This window comes from Bos indicus, chromosome 21 (assembly GCF_029378745.1).
Source record: "Bos indicus isolate NIAB-ARS_2022 breed Sahiwal x Tharparkar chromosome 21, NIAB-ARS_B.indTharparkar_mat_pri_1.0, whole genome shotgun sequence".
NCBI lineage: Eukaryota > Metazoa > Chordata > Mammalia > Artiodactyla > Bovidae > Bos > Bos indicus.
This window is the reverse complement of record NC_091780.1, coordinates 39,358,979-39,365,931: the sequence shown is the minus strand read 5'-3', so window position 1 is coordinate 39,365,931 and position 6,953 is coordinate 39,358,979. Positions and strand designations below refer to the sequence as shown.

Genomic DNA, 6,953 nt, shown 5'->3' with positions numbered 1-6,953 from the left:
ACTTGTCATAAGAAAGTTGACTCTTAGGTTAACTATGGCAATATTTGATAAACATTTTAAGGGCAATAATGAAATAAAAATTTTATGAATAGAGGGTTGTGTACAATATAGGGTTTATAAAGAGAAGTCAAAGTGGATCTTTTTAAGAACTGTTAGATAATAATTTTAAAAATGGGATTGTCTATTTTATATTCAGTCAGATATTATGAAAATAACATTGACAGGCGGTATAAGATAATGAGTGAAGACTTGTGCTCTGGAGTTTGATTTCCTACTTGAAAACTCCAGCTCTCCAAATTACTAGGTATGTGACCTTTGGAAATTTAACCTACCTGAATTTCAGTTTCTACATCTATAAAGCCTTTTAAAGATTATGGCATAAAATTGTAAGCTTTCTTCAACTGTTAGGTTTTTGTTTTTGGCCATTCCATGTGGCTTGTGGGATCTTAGTTCCCCGACCAGGATCAAACCCAGGTAGCTATAGTGAAAGCACCGATTCCTAACCACTAGACCACTAGGGTTAGGAAATTCTCATTAGCTATTATTATTATAATAAAAAGCTGGCAAAACAAAGTTAGTACATTCAAAGTAATTGTACAATATTTTTTGCTAGATTCTGGTATTTGGCTCAGACAAGTACCAGAGGAACTTTGTACCTGAGGAACTTTGCATTTTACAAAACAATGAAAGAATTAAAAAAGAGAAAAAATTATTGAATTTCTATGCATAGTAGGAATTGTGTTGACAGTTCACTTAGGTAATTTTTTTAACCTTACAGTGAGTTTATAATGTAGGTATTATTTTTATTATTTTACGAATAAGGAAACTGTCTTAGAGATATTAAATATCCTATATTTTTGCCAATTTAACAAAATAATCATTAAGCGACTGAACTGAACTGAACTGAACTGAACTGAAGAGGGATGAATTTCAGGGAGAAGACTGGTTTCCTTATATGAACTCTAGAAAAAAAATATTAGCTGCTTCAATATAAAACTGATTTCTACTGTAATTATAATCATACATCTGCTATTAACAATACTACATTTCTTTGTTGGCCTTTTATTTAGTTTACCTATTGATTTCTTTTCATTATCATTTTATTTGCAGTAGAATCAATCAACTCTAGATTAAATTAAAAGTAGATTAAGTACAGGTTTTCATTCTAAGAAATACCTCACTCATTTCTACTTTTCATGTACCCTTAGTTCAGTTCAGTCCCTCAGATGTGTCCGACTCTTTGCGACCCCATGAACTGCAGCACGCCAGGCCTCCCTGTCCATCACCAACTCCCGGAGTCCACCCAAACCCATGTCCATTGAGTTGGTGATGCCATCCAACCATCTCATCCTTTGTCATCCCCATCTCCTCTTTCCCTCAATCTTTCCCAGCATCAGGGTCTTTTCCAATAAGTCAGCTCTTCGCATCAGGTCCAAAGTATTGGAGTTTCAGCCTCAACATCAATCCTTCCAATGAACACCCAGGACTGATCTCCTTCAGGATGGACTGGTTGGCTCTCCTTTCTGTCCAAGGGACTTTCAAGAGTCTTCTCCAACACCACAGTTCAAAAGCATCAATTCTGCAGCATTCAGCTTTATATTCCAACTTTCACATGTACCCTATCCTTCAATAAAAAATATTTTTGGAAAAATATATGAAATCAATCTTTTATAATGGGATATAAATTCAAATTGTTTTTCCTTCTCAGAAGATTATCTAGAATCTTATCTTCCCTTTAATAGACATTTTACTCTATTAAAAGAAATCTGGGCATTTGTGAGGAAGCAAGGTAGATTTGAGTAAGTGTATGGAAATATCATAAATTAGGTGCAGGGTAATTTACCTATATTTTATACAAACCATAAAATAAAAGCAAACTGTTATTAAACATCTTCTCGTTGAAAAAAGATTTAAATGATTTTTTAAATGTCAAATGTCACTTTATAAAGTCTTTTTAAAACTAAGTCTTTCTTTTATTGATCACCAGACTCTGACCTTCAGTAATTTGGAAGCCCCAAGTTTTTATATAAAGTCCAATCATGAAGTTAGATTATCTATAGTTGTTGAATTTAGGTATCATCACTATACTTGGGTTACATTAGCAGAATTTGTTCTTTTTAAAGATTGCTTATGTTTGGATATGTGGATGCCTGGCTACTCTCAATTAGATCAGACCTATGCTGATCAAGAATAATGAATCAAAGTACTGATAATGTATTTCTTAGACAATTTCAGTGAACAGGAAATATTTGTCTCTATTAGTCTAAGACTTGGAGAAGGAAATGGCAACCCACTCCAGTGTTCTTGCCTGGAGAATCCCATGGACGGAGAAGCCTGGTAGGCTGCAGTCCATGGGGTCGTACAGAGTTGGACACGACTGAAGCGACTTGGCAGCAGCAGTCTAAGACTAGAATGCTATGGCAGGCTTCCCAAGTGCTCAGTGAGTAAAGAATCCACTTGTGATGCAGGAGATGTGGGTTTGATCCCCAAGTTGGGAAGATCCCCTGAAGGAGGGCATGGCAACCCACTGCAGTGTTCTTGCCTGGGGAATCCCATAAACAGAGGAGCCTGGCAAGCTACAGTCCATAAGATCACAAAGAGTTGGACATGACTGAAGCAACTGAGTATGTATGCACTCAGGATGCTATGGCAAAGAGAACAAGGAGTCAATACATTAAAGAAGATGGAATCTGGCTTCTCTTTTAAATAACAGCCCAAACTGAAAGGTTCAACTCTGCTCCATGAGGTTATTCAGAGACACAAGTTTTTTCCATTGGTTGCCCAATCATACCCTTAGGATTGTCATTCTTTGCATGGTAGAAATGGAGTCTCTGTGGCTTTGGGGTGAGAAAGAGAAAGATAGCATGGTAGAGGCATAGTCATGGTCCTAAGACTTAGATCCATTAGAGGCACGTGTCACATTTTATTCTATGGAGAAAAATAGTCACACAAGGCTGGAAATTTTTGTTTAGTTTTGTGTCTAGGAATAAAAGGAAAATACATTTTAGTCAACAGCTGACAGTCTTGACTTTTTGACCTGTGCCATTTCTGTTGATCACATTGAGATTTCCTGATGATGTATCTTTATCTCTTGAAAAGGGTAAGGATTGATACAGTTCCTGTGTGGACTCTTAAACTGGAGAAATAATAACATCGTTTGTTATTTTTTCACACTGGGTGTGCATTATTATATTCTGCTAATAATGGTGAGAAATTATAATCTTTCTTTGAATAAGATCCTCTCCACTATTTTTTTTTAACTTACTGGGTCTCAGGAGGATGTGTATGTGCACTAAGTTGCTTCAGTCATGTCTGACTCTTTGTGACCCTCTGGACTGTAGCCTTCCAGGCTCCTCTGTCCATGGCATTCTCCAGGCAAGAATACTGGAGTGGATTGCTATGCCCTTCTCCAGGACATCTTCCCAACAGGGATTGAGCCCGTGTCTTATATGGCTCCTGCACTGGCAGGCGCATTCTTTAGCACTAGCACCAGCTGCGAAGCCCCTCAGGAGGATAGGAAGCAATATTAACGTTCTGTGAGTTTCCTATGTCTTGTGACTCTGTTTCTAGTCTCCCCCTTTTTTAGAGGGAAAAGAGCCAGCTTCTTCTAACTCTACAGTGAAAAATAAGTTCTTGTAGATTAAAGCACATTTTAATGTCCTTTCTTCCTGAATCAGGGCTCTGTTTGAGCATTGCTTAATAGATATCTTCTAATGTGTCTTCTTTTAAAATAATTGAGTGTAGGCAACGTCTCAGGGGAAAGTCACCAGAGAATTACTAATACATACTCTGTAGTTTAAAAGAACAGAGAATAATATCCACTTGTGTTGGATAATTATTCTCATAATTATTCTATTATAATCAAATTTATATTTTGTGTATATAAAGATGCCAGAAAAAACAAGAATTCCCTTCTCAGTGATTATCATCTATGCTTAGTAGCATATGCCTACATTTCTCAAGTAGAGGGAGTTCATTAATGGTCCAGTGGTTAAGGCCTGTGCTCTCAATGCAGGGGGTCCAGGTTCAATTCCTGGTCAGGGAACTAGATCCCATAGGCCGCAACTAGAACATCCCACATGCCACAGCTAAGACCCAGTGCAATCAAATAAATAAATAAAATATTAAAAAAATTTTTTTCAGGTAGAAATTATTTATGTGTACTTAAAGACTTTTATTGCTACAATTCAAATCTCTCTGCAAAAATTAACTCTTTAAACTTTATAATAATTTTATATTTTATTCTGGCTGAATTTTCATTGATTTTCTTTAGGTTTTATTTTGATATGAGCCAGTAGAAAACTTAAAGTAGCTGTGAGCCAGTCCATTGTTAAGGGAAATGAACAGAAAAGATTTTGTTTGTTTGTTTGAAAGAATTGTTTAATTTGTGGATTTGTTTTTCATGGAAGGTCACCTTGAGTTCCAATTGATTAATAGAGTATAAATTAGAACTTATCATGCTCACTAAAAGAATTTATTATGTGCAAAAGTCATTAAGCAGTCCCTGAATTTTTAGCCTTTGAGTTAGAAAATTATTATTGCTGATTTAATAAGAAAACACCCTCATTTACTAAAGCATTGTGACAGTGCATTACTTACCTCGACTCTTAGCTTGTTGGGGATGGCAACTGTGAGCTGGTATCTGCTCCTGCTGCCTGTGCCTGCTGACCTGTAGCCACCATGTATGACTGCATCTCCATCCACCTTGGCCAGGTTGGTGTCCAGATAAGTAATGTCTGCTGGGAGTGCTACTGTCTGGAGCATGGCATCCAGCCCAATGGCCAGAGGTGCAACGAGAAGACTACTGGGGGAGGATTTGACTTCTTCAACACCTTCTTCAGTGACACAGGCACTGGCAAGCATGTGACCAGCACAGTGTTTGTAGATCTGGAACCCACAGTCATTGATGAGGTTTGAACTGGCACCTACTGCCAACTCTTCCACCCTGAGCAGCTCATCACAGGCAAAGAAGATGCTGCCAATAACCATGCCCAAGGTCCCCACACCATTGGCAAGGAGATCATTGACCTTGTCTTGCGCTGAATTCAGAAACTGGCTGACCAGTGCACAGATCTTCAGGGCTTCTTGGCTTTCCACAGCTTTGATGGGGGAACTGGTTCTGGGTTCACCTCCTTGCTGATGAAACATTTCTCTGTCAATTATGGCAAGAAGTGCAAGCTGGAGTTGAGCCCTACCCCCGCTTTCCACAGCTGTATTTGAGCCCTACAACTCTATCCTTACCACCCACACCACCCTGAAGCACTCTGATTGTGCCTTCATGGTAAACAATGAGGCCATCTATGACATCTGTCATAGAAACCTTGATACTGAGTGCCCAACCTACACAAATCTTAACCACCTTATTAGACAGCTAGTGTCCTCCATCACTGCTTCCCTGAGGTTTGATGGAGCCCTGAACGTGGATCTGATAGAGTTCCAGACCAACCTGAACCTGGTGCCCTATCCCCACATCCACTTCCCACTGGCCACACATGCCCCATCATCTCTGCTGAGAAAGCCTACCATGAACAGCTTTCTGTAGCAGAGATCATCAATGCTTGCTTTGAACCAGCTAACCAGATGGTGAAATGTGACCCTCGCCATGGTAAATGGCTTGCTACTTGTACTGTGGTAATGTGGTTCCCACAGATGTCAATGCTGCCATTGCTACCATCAAGACCAAGTGCAGCATCCAGTTTGTGGACTGGTGCCCCGCTGGCTTCAAGGTTGGCGTTAGTTATCAGTCTCTTACTGTGGTACCTGGTGGACACCTGGCCAAAGTACAGCAAGCTGTGTGCATGCTGAGCAATACCATAGCCATCACTGAGGCCTGGGCTCACCTGGACCACAAGTTTGACCTGATGTATGCAAAGTATGCCTTTGTTCACTGGTATGTGGGTGAAGGCATGGAGGAAGGAGAGTTTTCTGAGGCCCGTGAGGACATGGCTGCCCTTGAGAAGGATTATGAGGAGGTTGGTATGGATTCTGCTGAAGGAGAGGGAAAGGAAGAAGGAGTTGGTATGGATTCTGCTGAAGGAGAGGGAAAGGAAGAAGGAGTAATACTAATTGCCATTTCTTCAAGCCCTGCAGCATGTCATACTCAGAGCATCAGCATTAGCTGACAGGTGTAAAAACTTTCTGACTAGATTGTCTTAGCTTTCAACGGTGATCACGTATTGCTTTTCCATGTGTACCTTTAAGACTTCTGTCTCAAAAGCAAAAATTTTAAGAAAGACAAAAAGCACTGTGAATTGAAAATAGCAAGATTTACTTTTCATCAGTTCAGTTCAGTTCAGTCGCTCAGTTGTGTCCGATTCTTTGTGACCCCATGAACTGCAGCACGCCAGGTCTCCCTATCCATCACCAACTCGCGGAGTTCACTCAAACTCATGCTTGCTTTTCATAAATCATGTTAAAGTTTTGATAAAGGAATCTGAAAATTTATATATCACTTTAATGATAAAATGTATTGTGATAAATACAAAGGGCAGATGAAATAGAATTTAAGTAACATACTTTTGTTAATAAGGATATTGATCTACCATTGATATTCTGACGCTGTTTTCAGTCAAATGTTAATGTTTATTTTCAGCCTTGGCCTACTTAGTTTTCTACTCACCAATTTTAATCTGTTTTTAAAAATTGCAAGTAACACTCCTTGATGATGAGGGAAGAGCTTTTCCCCTAATTGGGCAAAAAAAAAAAAAAGAAGAAAAGATTCCTAATGTAAGATTATTTGAGTGTTTAGGTCTTTGTAAATTGTAAAAAATGAAGTTATAAAATTTGTGTTAGGTAAATCTTTCACTTTAAATTGGATTCAAGATATTATCATGGGTGCCTTAATTGTAATAGTGTCAATCCTTGAACTCTAATTTGGATCTAATTGACAACTACATTGTCAACTCTTGTACACGGACCATGTTTTATTGGCTTCCCAAGTGGTGCTAGTGATA

At 38.7% G+C, this 6,953-nt stretch overlaps 1 pseudogene; it reads left to right on the top strand.

Moving 5' to 3' along the window:
- Positions 1-4,680: 4,680 nt before the first annotated feature.
- Positions 4,681-6,122, top strand: LOC109575208 (tubulin alpha-1B chain pseudogene; annotated as a pseudogene).
- Positions 6,123-6,953: the final 831 nt, after the last annotated feature.